This window comes from Plectrocnemia conspersa, unplaced genomic scaffold (genome assembly GCF_051122295.1).
Source record: "Plectrocnemia conspersa isolate PC_06_02 unplaced genomic scaffold, ASM5112229v1 ptg000004l, whole genome shotgun sequence".
In the NCBI taxonomy this organism is placed as follows: domain Eukaryota; kingdom Metazoa; phylum Arthropoda; class Insecta; order Trichoptera; family Polycentropodidae; genus Plectrocnemia; species Plectrocnemia conspersa.
This window is the reverse complement of record NW_028277168.1, coordinates 13,784,045-13,797,438: the sequence shown is the minus strand read 5'-3', so window position 1 is coordinate 13,797,438 and position 13,394 is coordinate 13,784,045. Positions and strand designations below refer to the sequence as shown.

Sequence of the window (13,394 nt, the reverse complement as noted above, 5' to 3'; positions counted from 1 at the left end):
GACAACATGGACTCGTGTTTATTTGCATTAGCGTAATTTTATTGCATTAGCGTAATGTCGCCGTTTCCGGAATACGTTATCCTCACAAATACGTATTATTCGGATGAAACGCTCGCACCAAAAGAAAGAAAGAAACCAAGAAGAATTACAAATATGCGATAAAAGCAGTCTAATATCGTGAACGAGCAACCTTAAACTCGGATAGCTTTTTAGTATATTGTAGTGGAACACTCCGGTATTGGATCGGTCCATTAAATTATTAACTTTCACGTCCAACGAGAGAGCGGGTGAAAGAATAGGGTTAACTAAAGCGATCCAAGAACCCCCCCATTGCCCAGAACGAGATAGAAACAGACGGTAAAAAAGTTCCCTTCTTTAACATTAAGTAATGAAATGAAGCAATGTGTGCGTATACGTTTCGAATTATCCCGCATTACCGGAATAACTCAATAATTCACACTTGCAAGGATAATGGACGACTTTTTTGTGATGGAAATAAACCCTCGTAACAGGTCCTGTCATTCGTCGCTTAGTCTGTTTAAAGCGATTAAAAAAACTGAGAAGAGGGGAACGATGTATTTATGTTTAATGCCCTAATTATGAATGACATCTGCTGGGATTTATAGACCAAAGTGAATAAGCTCTGAAAATCAGTATTCAATGGTTTAATCTTTTTTTAAGAGCCGTTAAACCTCTTTCCTGTTCAAAAGCTCATTATTTAGTAATATACATATTATAAATAAACTGCACAGTTGAAAACAGCAAACGTCTTCATGGACAATTAAAAATTAACGAGTGCTTCTCCGCACATATGCCATGGTCTTCTTTGATGGTGAAACACATAAAATGAGGGGCACTTGAAGTATTATTTCAGCGCGATGTTTCAATGCTAAAAGAAATGGTCATGTTTAAAAGCATTAGTTTTAATTACTGTATTCTAAAATATCTGACTCGGTTCATTAGTCAGATGTTTAACAGCAGGAGCGCTAACAACACGGCTGGTTCCGTTCTTTTGATGAACCAATTAGGACCAATTTGAGTAAAACACGAAGAGCGTTTCCACACAAACGTTCTACATAAATCGTTTTTAAACCATTGCTATAACCGTTTTTAGAGAGAAAAAATAGAAGGTTAGTGTTATCGAGAACAGATACATTCGTTAAGGTCTATTTACAAAAATAAAATGTCAACAATTATTTAATTACAAAAAATGTAGTATAACTTAATTTTTATATCCATCTATAATAATATTTTTTTTATTAATTATTTTGCTTAGACTAAATACTTTTTAAAGCTTATACATTCGTGTATTAAAGTTTAATTTTCAGAAAAATGTTACAATAATACGAAATTATATTCTTTAATTTGTAGCATAGTTTTATTTTCTTGAGAATATATACTTTTTTAAAACTATATTTAATATATTAAATACGAATCACACGTAACTAACGTAACGAAAATATATAATTTATTAAACATTACAAAAAGTTCAATATTTAAAATTTAAAAAAAAATTAAACCAAGTTACCATTAAAGTTGAGCGTAAAGTAAAGAAGGTATTGAACGCTTAAAGAATACTGCTTAACAACAATTAAATTAAATCGTATGCTCATTGATGTATTTTATAAATAAGTACTTATCTCAAAATATTTTATACTAATAAAAAATATTTGCATACCGCAAATGTCATATGCAAACTATATAATTATTAATCATGATCCCAATTAGCGTAGCTCGAGAAGTGCTAATAATTCAAACGGTCGGCCAATATTTGACGTATTCAATTATAACTTGTCACAATCGTCACGCGCCTAACTAATGAAAGGATAAATTTACTGAATTGTGCAGGTCCGAGAAGCGCGACATAGCAATAAACAATAACATATAATATATATTGTGAGAGTTAATATTAATTTCGTATGTCGGCCAAACTGCCGGGGGAGTTTAGTGGGTGTTGGCGTCTGATTTACAATATCCTACTAAAACTGTCACCGTAATCAGACAACGCCACATATGGATATACTACACGTGGAATGATAAAAAATATGCATTCAGATTCTTGGTGTATTAATGTGAACGAAACAAATGGCGATTGGAACACGGATGTAGCCGATGTCTGTGAGTCAAATTTTTAACAACAGTAACCACATGTAAAAACAACCCGTGACACGTTGGCAAACATCCGGATTTCGATTTGTTTGCGTGCTAAAGATCGATCTCTAACACATTAAATAACATATAAATATAAAGGGAAGTTATCCTAGGTTCAGTTGAAAATACTAAATTAAGTATGTTCAAAAAATATCCATGAGACAAAGGTATATGGTACCGCATGAACTATTGGAACAGTGTTCAAACTATGTGATGCAATGTGTAGGTAAAGCATTTTAAAATGCAAATTCAAATTCACAAATTAGAATTCTCAATTTTAATTCTTGATTTTCTCGAAAGTTCTTGATATAAAAAAATATAAGTAATTTACGGCATTTGCTTATAATAATACAGTTTATTATTTTAGATCTGTAAGTTTTTGATGAACAAATAACTAAACGATCGTTGAACTTTGATGAGATGATAATTTGACGTAATGGACGCGAATAATCGAAGGACCAAAATCAATTGATTACAGAACGCCGAGTTACAATACAATAGAATTTCTGGCTCCCGTATTTATTCCCGAATCGTACAGAAAATTGTCAATAACAGCTGCTACTATTTTGCATTTTTTATATTTCGACTAAAATAATGATAAAATAACCTTCTTAGATTATTAAAAAAACTATGGTGTACCTCTGCATATAGCCCCCATACATTTTTACAATCTGCCGATTCCCGCGCAATGCGGTTTCTTCTTATCTGATACTATTGTAGTTGTAAGATTACCAAAACAAAAATAAGCTGATCAGATTAAATTAAATTTAATTTCTAAACAAAGCAAATCCGTTTAATGGCGATGAGTTTATTTAAGTATGTTTTGAAAGCGTAGTAGAGATAATCTGTCCTAAAAACATAATTATTAATATCTTGTTTCATAGCCATAGCGACACTGTCAGACGAGCATATATAAAATAGTCTCATTATTAAACCAAATATTGATGCATTGATCACTCAAAAAAATCAATACAGTGCCCACATTAGTAATACTATGTGATATGTAAAGTTGTTATTAATCCATTTGTAATATTGGTTATCTGTAATCAAAAAAAATTATGAAATTGACAATTTTTTGTCAGGCAAAAAATTGAACAATACCATTTAGTTAAAAATGTTTTTTATTTTTATTACAAAAGTTGAACATTTAATTAAAAATGTTTTTTATTTTTTTTTTTAATCTGAACTAAAGTTAAGATTAACTAATTAAGAGTGCATTTCTTTTATATTAAGGTTATTAAATAAAATAAATATTTGATCATCATTTTATAAAAAATAAAATAATTTTAATATATAATTAAATTAGGATATCCATTTTTTATTTCCGTATTATATTTAAAATGCAAATATATTTATATTGTATATATTATTTTTATAGACAATGAATTATAAAAAAATGTAGAAGGTCTGAACCAACTGTGCAGTGACACAGTGAACGAATTGCTCGACTTTTGATTGTCGCATTGTTAAATATTAATGAGTCAAATTGAGGTTGTTATCCTTGTCGTCGTGGACGGGTTTTATCCGGTAATTGCGAATAATGTCCTTCTGGCGGAATTATACTCTCGAGCATGAAAGAGAGAGAGAGAGAGTATGCGAAGACCGGTGTTGACAGCGTGTTGACTTATTGTCAACGTTATTTATGTTCGAGGCGCCTTCGCCGGGAAAATATTTATGTTCGTCTGGCAACACCGGCGCAGATTTTCTCCGGCCACAATAAGTGCAGCGCCGGAATGGTGAGACAAAAAAAGGAAAGAGGAGTATCCACTTTTTCCGGGGATATTTTCCACTTGAGTGTATTGAAATTTGCGGAGGTTGATAAATGTCTATACATTTAAATATTTCAAAATAGTTTTTTTATATTTAATAAAATGAATATCATACATTTTATACTTATCAAATAAACAGTAAAATTCAACCAAATAAGAAATCTTGTTTTGAGCTTCATTAAAAAGCTTAGCCATAGCATGCTGTTTCCTGCCTAGATTTTAAACGTGTTCAGTACGGAATAGCGCAATCCGTAACATCTCAAACTAGTAATTCTGAGGTTGCGGGTTCGAGCCCCTGCAGCGGCACTCGAATTTTTATTTATTAAAAAATGTGCTATTATTAAAAACCGGCACCAGCTGCAATCTATCGATTATTAATTATATTACAAATGCTAATTTATAATGTCACCTATTCCCAGTCTTGTGGTTAACACTTGTAGGTATTCATTATATCTGATTGACTTACCCAGTTAGTACAGATTATCCCGTTGTAACGCATTGGGCTTACCCCTATCAGGTTACAACGAATAATTAAAAATAAAAATCAGCATTACAATAAGAAAGAATAAATAGCATTAAACATTGCCACTGTTTTTAATACTTATTTTACAAAATAATATCTTTTGTTTGCTAAAATACTAATGTATTCATTTTAAATAAATTAATTCACACTTTTAAAGTATAAGTTATCTTAAATATTTAAAAATATTTACAACACTTACACTGATTGTATTTTTATTGCAGTTTTTAAATATGTTATTTTTTTACAATTATCTTAATATTACTCACGCATATCTTATATTGTTAAACGAAGTCTTGACACCGTATAATTATATCTGTTAATGAATACATTAGGGCGACAGCTGTTGGGGATATTTAGAGTCATTTACATTTCAACCGTAAGTGTTAAAGTAGAAGAAAAAGTCGACGAAAAAAATAGAGAACACAGCATCTGATCATCAGCATCGCATTTAAGAGATAAAAAGCACTAATTGCCGAGTCTCGATACAGACGACAAAATATGACAACACATGGGCTCGCATCCCAGTCTCATGGGATCTTAAATTAATAACATTATGTGTATTTTCTGTTATGTTATTTTTTTTGACATTCACTTTGAAAACTTGTGCCATAATTATTACTGACAGAGACACTTTATATCCGGGAAGAAAAACAGCAATTAAATACGGCATTTAAGGCGTAGAAAAAATAATTGAATTAATTAGCGACACTCATTTAAAACAAACATTGCCTATCTGCGTAATTTGTTTAATAATTGAGTTAGATTACGTTTTACTACTTGTGTTATAATTATATAAATTTTACTGCTTCGTTAAGCAACATTGTTATTACCAAGGTTGATATTTTTTAACAATATAATTAACATATTGAATATATGTATAAAGTAATATTGCGCTATCTTATATAAATTATATAAATAAAATTGGCTCTTTAGTTTGATATTAAACAATAAATTAAATAAATTATAAAATACGTATTTATTTTTGCCTTGATGAGTATTTATATTTTTTTCACTACCGCGCATACAAAAGAAAGAAGAGTTACGCATTGGACCAAACGCATATTAGCTTCTATGTATTTTTATGAAACTCCAGTGAATACAATAATAGGAATAAATTGGACAAATTGTCGCATACATTTTTTGTTTTGTTAAAAGTGTTCGTGTTGAACATACAAATTGAGTGTGGAGTAAATAAAGCGGTCACGGTGTTGCAGCAAATGCACATTTAGCACTTTGATGTTGTTTCTGGGTCAAAATGCCGTGACGGTGTTTTCACTGGACAAAAGCGCAAGGAGTTATTATACGAACATCGGAAAAGACAGCATCCTGTATTTGTGTTGTCATAAAATCGGATTTATTACTCTTGAGCTTTGCGGTTTAACAGGAACGAAAAAAAATCGTGTATGCATATAATAGCTTCAAAAACGCAGGAAGTGGAATATTAGCAGGGTAGATAGAGAGCTTGAAAGATACAAAATGAGAGACGTGTCAAAACAATTAGCATCCGCTCTTAATGAATGGTGGAAAGGACGTGAAGTGTAAAATATGTAGTAATTAAAAAAACACCTGTCTTAATTAACCGATGTGTTGAAAAATATATTTACAGCACCATTTTTAACTGGTTTAAATTAATTAAAACTATTGTTAAAAAATAATATAGATTTAATTAAATATGACATTTCGATTGTTTGAACCAAAAAAAAGTTTTAAAAACAATGTTTTTATTGAATTATTTTATTCATAGTTTATTCCTCTAAGCATTTAACCAAATATTGGGTAATTTTGATGTAGTTTTTTTAATTTAAGTTTTAACGTCTAATCGCGCTTTAGTCATTGATATAACCTCAGTACATATTTTGTTGTATATATTTATATATATGTATCTCTCTAAAAAAATATTGGACCCGAAATTTATTTTTTACCAAGTGAGCAATTCATACAAAATTGCATGTTATATGAATTTCTTTAAATCGGAAACTATGGCCACTAAAAATATTTGTGAAGTGGTATGTTATTTTTGAATACCCGTCAATGATAAAGATGTGGGAGACCGGGGTCCAGACAATTTATAGGCCACAATTTACCACCAGCAATTATTCTCTAGCAGTTTACAACCGCGTTAATTGATCGCATAAACTTGCAGCTCATGCGTTAAAAAAATACCAACTCCAAGATATCACAAATACCTTAAAGTTTGATTTTAATATTATATATTATTAAAAATATGCTTATGTATTGTAATGTATTTGTTTTAAAGTATAATTAACATAAAACAAATCCAGACTAATATGATGACGAAGTTTTAGATTATAAATATGATTAACGATGTTGTCATTGCCACTTAAATATTACCTCAGCTAAAAATAAACATAACATATGATTCAATAAAATATACTACAGAAAAGTAAATATAATATAAAATTTACCACAAACAACTCTTGAAATATAATATCTAGTGGATACTTTATTACAATAAATTCAAAAGTTAACCTCACTTAAAGTATTACAATTAAATATTTTTTAAGGCAAGCATTATATCATTTTAAAAACATGGCTAGAATATGAAATGATCTGTATTATACAAAATATAAAATTTGTCACATAGTGCCCAAAAATCAGATAACAAACATAAAAGCCACTACATTTCATCGGACAAGATTATTTAAATGCTTACTAAATATGTTGCTATATCAAAGTATAAATTAACTAATAACAATTTTGATTGACTTATTATTGATTGATATACATATATGTATGTTAAGAAATTAGCAAGTAATCATAGAAAGCATCCCAAAAAAATGTAATATCTACACCGTCAAAAAAATGATAGTGGATTTACTAATCGAAATAGTACCTGTTGAATCAATAGACAGGATATAAAAAAATATAGTTCCAGTAAATTTTACAATCAATAAATGTATTTATATTGATGTACTACATAATGAATTTAAATGTATAATTAGTGATTATATAATTTAGCTAAGAATACATGTATACGAGCCAAGTCACTCAAAAATTAATATATTTTTAAATAGGAAAAATCCTTTAAAAATTGAAACTATTTGAAAAACAGCAGATTACCACGTGAATTAAATTACATATATTTTAAATCCCATATATATTTTTTACACGTGGAATCATGACGCGTTATTATCGCGGGGCGTCACGCGAGCAGTAAGATTTATGCCGACCCGAAATTGGTCATGTTTTGTCATACGGATCTAATTCGATATATACACATTATATGTACGTGTGTGACATGTGAGCTACACACGACACGTGGCCTTCGCCAAAATGTCGTACCGTTCAAACGTCGACTAATTAGAGCAAACGTTGATAATTAGCTCCGGTCTCTGGGACGGATAAGCGCTTCTCCGAACCGAATGCTGATGAAAGAAGAATGTGTACCTGGGGACAAAAGAAAAGAGGGTTAATTAATTGATGATTAATATACTTTATTGCAATAATAAATAATTATTCTTAAAAAAACATTACTTCATAAATCTATAGTATAATGATTGTGTGTGTATTACAAATCTGCATTCCAATTTCAATTTTAATTTGATAAAAAATAAAAATTTAATATTAAGAAATGTACATACTAACTTATTACAGCAATAATTTTATATATCACTACGAAAATTTTTTTGCAGAAACTTTTATCGTATAAATACAGTGGAAATTACGAGTGTTTCGCAATACGAGCAAAAATCATAATAAATTTTGATTTTATAAACAAGTGATGTCTTGCAATACGAGCAGTACATATTGCGTCACTTTCTCTTCAACTGAGCCGATGATACTTTTTGGAAAATATTTTGCCACTCAGTCTGGCTATGGATAATGTTTATGTTCATCCTTCAGACCTTGCGGATGAATTAATGGAGGAATTCGAGTTCATTAAGATCAAGTATTTTCATCCCAACACCACTGAAAAAAAACTTTACACCAAATCACTATTTCAGTGATACTTCGAAGTGACCAAAGGAACAAATCGTACCATATGATGAAATTACCAAGAAAACCCTTATTCTGTTTGGAGAAAACTGTGGCTTAATTGCATTAACGAGTTTGTTTTCATTAAATTGTGTCCCCGCGAAAAAACATGAATCTGGAGGTGAATGAGGATGATATTCAATAGTTGCTGGAGGAACAAGGCCAGGAGCTAACCACCGAAGAACTAATAAATCTTTATTTAAATCAAAGCAAATCTTCATAGAAAGATTTTTGAAACACCATTTTATTTAATTCAAATCTTTCGTTCATTTTGGGACACCAAATGTTTTGAAACACGAGCACGTTTCCCTAAAAAAATACGCTCGTAAACCAAAGATTAACTGTGATTGAAATAAAAACTCAAATACTTGCATTCCATTGCTTAATAACCTGAGCATGTAATCAATGATAAAACTAGCGACATAATTTTTTTACAAAACGTTTAGCTATAAATTTATAAGCTATTGCAAAATTAATCAAACCTATTACTAGTAAATTTGTTTCCACTATTCTAAAATGATATGTAAATCTCACACCTCTAAAATAACAACGAATATTATAATTTAGTTTTTAAAAGAGACAAATCTAGAGGGTCTTATAATTACTTAATTTCAATAAATTAAAATAAATCATAAAGTTGTTCGTCCTTCTTGTAAAGTTGGCAATTGTGCAGTTAGACAAATTACACTTGTAACTATTGATATAAATAAATGTCCACTTATTTAATTTAATCATTTTAATAATGCATTAAATGTTTACTTTTAACAGTTATTTCGATCAGTTAAAATTAAGGCAAAAATCACGTTTTACACCATAAAAACGATCGAAATTTTACAATTTAAATCGCGTGATCCAACACAAAGCAAAATCTTCGGTACTACGACAAAGCGATTCAATAGCGAGCAAGTGAAACGGTAACGGTTTTGCGTAAACGTTATGACATTTGGTAAAACGGTTCAATCACGCGGAAAGCGATTTTACTGATTTTTTAAACCGTAACTCGGAAAGGTCACGCGGTTCGTGCTTACTGGATCATGTCTCAGGAATAATGAAATAAAATCAAATTTTCATTCAATAACGCACTCAATTATAGCTTTAGTTAGCAAGCATATTTTAGTATTTGAAACAGTTTATTTTTGAGCATCAGTAGTTAACACGATTTCTATCGATAAGTATCGATTTTGACACTTTAATTAATATCATATATGTTTTGATAAAAAGAAAAAAAATTGTGTGGCAAATTTGTGACAACGCACGTAGGCGAAACGTGCTCCGTTTTGTGCAGAAGAAGAAATCATCACGCTTCATTAACGATTCAGTTGCCTAACCTGGTAACTGACAAAATAGAAATCGTAAACAATCGAGATTTTTCAGATGTGAAAAAATTGTAATCGGCTCTTAATTGAGCACGATTCTATAACAGTTGACACACTCTTTCGTCGCGGGCGTTGCAAAATGATAAAACGGCCCTGTAGCGAAGAAACCAGGAGCGGATGGGGAAAGCGGATCTGGCGTCTGAGCAAAACACGTGTTGCTCTTGGACGCTGACAAACACAAACAAAAGTTAATGAGGTTCATTATGACTTGGATTCCATGCAGAAAATAAACATGGAAAAGGACAATTACACACTGGCATTAAAAAATTACAGTTAAATTTAAATATAATTATTATAATATTTACATATTAAATATATCATAACTATAAATTTTATTATCGAATATGTGTTATACAAATTGATTCCTAATATGTACAAATAAATTATACGGTTATTTTAGAACGATTGATTATAATTTTATTTGTACATTTCAGCTTATGCATTATTAGTCGTATGATATTAATTGCTTTTTTTTTGTATTCACCCTGTTTATGTGATTTTGAATATTTATAACCTTTTCGCCACATTGAGATTTAATCGCATGAATATATATTGCGAATGTAATTCAACAATTACGTCAGGATGTTGAAAGTTCAAAATTATGACATACGATAAGGTATATTTATACATACACGTGAAAAAATATCACGCATTGCCACTATTCAATTAAATTAAAGGGACAGTTCTAACCCATGCTTTATTCACTCACTTTTTATGTTGTATTACCATAAATTACAAGTACATACATCACTTTATTAATAGCATGTAATGCTTATTTTTCAACATTTTTACGCCCTCTTCTAATATGTAATATACATAATAAAAAAATACAATGCGTGCTGAAGAATTTCAAGTTAATAGAATTTTCATATAGCGTAATGAATCGTTACACGCCGGCCGCGTAAATTAACCGGAAGATATATTGCCCGTGTTATTTATTAATTAATTACCGGGTGTTCCTGAAAAAAATCTGTTTACCCGATTCGTACATATTTTCCGCAGGAATGCCGAAAATGCGCGTGGAAAATTACAATTACACAGCGTTCTTCGGATTCGTGCTTTCCAACTGTCTGCTGTTTCATATTTTAATTTGTAGCAAACGTATTAATTAATGTTTGGAATTGAATATGGAATTACTAGTAATGTGATTTATAATGTTTAAGGCACCAGAAAATTGCATGTACATTTTTTTTTAATTTGCAAAGTAAATATGCATTAGTGTTATTATAGCAATACATTAGCATATATGTATGCAATAATTATTTGATAAAATAAATTTAGTGTGTTACTATTATTACGTTATTCATACAATGATTATTATCTATTAAAAACGCTGATATCATATCATTGTTTTTAATGACACAATAGATAAATTCAACAAACATCGGTTAACCACAAAATTAAAATATATTTTTAATTTTAAAAATGCATTAAATAATAAAATGAATGAGTTTTATTTCAGTTATATTAGATAACCCTAATCTGTAATGATCGATTGGAATCATTATTATATAATAACTATTAATTCTGATCTCTCAGATACAATAGAAATTAAAAACACTATAAGTCCATATGGGATTCGAACCCAGGTCTTTCAACTCATTAGTCAATGACTTATACCACTCATGTATCGTGTTGGTAATATTAAATATTTGTATACAGTACATCAATACAATAGCAAACAACAAGCCTATTGATTCTGAGGCTCTCATAAATACAATATATGTACTCTTATCTATATATAATGCGTTTGATTGCAATGAAAAAAACAACTTCCTATTTGTGTTTTTATGCCCTTGTCAGCAGCACAGTTCGCTTCTAGCTGCAGTTTTTTTTTAATAATTGCATCTAACAAATAAGTGGGCTGCATCCGCCAGAAGACAGGACATTGCTTATCAGGTCGACCCAGTGCATTCACAGACGAATAAACGCCAACTGATAAAGTGAACGAGAATGCAATTTAGCCGCTTGTTCGGTAAAAATTGTATATATGTATATAAAACATATGTAATATATATATATTTATATCAAAGCAATAAAATATATCATTATCGTGTTTGACATTCAAAGAAATTAAATTCACAAAAATCTAACATCCTGTGTTTTCTGTGGCGCCTGAATAATTTAATAATAAGAACCAAACATTTTTATTCGGCCCGAATTAAGGATAGTCCATTTGCGGCGAATATAATAAGTCAGATCGGGGCGGAACTAAGAGCAACCTTAGAATGTTGAATATCTGAAGCATTTCTATAATTAATTTGGACTTCGAAATTAAAATTTCACATCGGGATATGAATGTTCGATGTGCGCCTAGACCGGAAAGTGTAGGAGCGGGACGAAAACGGGCAACCTGGGGAGAGCACCCCGTTCTTTATGTGGGGTAAATTTAATTATTAAATTCATTTCATCATTCGACAAAATTAAAAATTATATGAAATGGTCACGTGCCGATCTGTGTTTGACCAAATGTTTACATTAAATATACAAGCAATGCATATTAGGTTGATTCACAATAAGTAAAGAACTGCAATCGGAACATGCCGTAATAAATAAACTGTGTTTTTATTTATAAGTTATATCATATATGTAGGTACTAAAATAATACAATATATTGCCAAATTAAACCCTAGACGCGATATTCAAAACTTGCAGAAAGGCAAAGATCAGAAAATTTGAAAAGTTGAAAACGGATCTTTTTATCACAATAAAATAAAGCTTTTTACTGATGGGGAATAAACAAAGTCGTGAAAGTTTATACAGCCTTATTTAAATTTATCAATTTTTCGGTAAGAACAGTTGTGTTGAGCAATTTCAACTAGTAGTTTCTAAATTTTATCGACTCTCAAATTCATACTGATATTTTAAAATTATCGAAGGATTCTCAAAAGCAAACGAGAATCACATATTTTCTTAATAAATAATAATATCTATTCTAAATATTTATATTTATAACACATATTTTAAAATCAAATAAAAACTCTGAATATTCGTTTCCTTCCTTCCCAGCATTAGCTCAGATAATCAAGAATATAATGTATATACTAATTATAATAATTTACTTGACATAAAAAAATTTACATTAAATATAATTTAAATTTGTACGATATAATTGCCTTTCATTTATGATTTTTGTTAAATGAAATTATGTTGGGATGCGTGATGCAATAATAAAAATGGCAAGAGCGATTACCCATATTTTTATTAATATGTCCTTTGCACTCTTCCATAATTAAATCCCTTCTTTCGTGCTGAGGGTTCTGCCCCGCTTCGGGGTCTATTCAGGAGACCGAACCAATTATTAAAGTAAACAAGTGGGTCCCTTTTATTTTTCGTATGTTGATAAAAAAATCTGCTAAGCACATCACGTGTTTGCTTAACGATCGATAAATTTTATAAAAATAAAAATATGCATGTAAACAATATATTTACCCATTATTAGATGGTTTTATTCGGCACAGTGCTATCTAAATTTACAGTGAGAAGCAAAATATGTTTATTTATTTTAGCATGATTATATTCTGCAGCTATTTATGAATACAGCTTATCTAAAATAATATATTATTAGTATTTCCCGAG

At 30.0% G+C, this 13,394-nt stretch overlaps 1 protein-coding gene across 3 annotated transcripts in view; it reads right to left on the bottom strand.

The window, feature by feature from the left end:
• The window catches only part of Bx (LIM domain-containing protein Beadex), a 71,065-nt gene that overhangs the window by 31,104 nt on the left and 26,567 nt on the right, over positions 1–13,394 (bottom strand). Inside the window, exon 2 of one of the 3 annotated variants that reach the window (XM_088184708.1) lies at positions 7,747–7,851. The exons of the other annotated variants lie outside the window; for them this stretch is intronic. The gene's annotated coding sequence lies outside the window, so the exon portion shown is untranslated. The remainder of the gene's footprint in view (positions 1–7,746; positions 7,852–13,394) is intronic. 3 annotated transcript variants of the gene reach the window in all.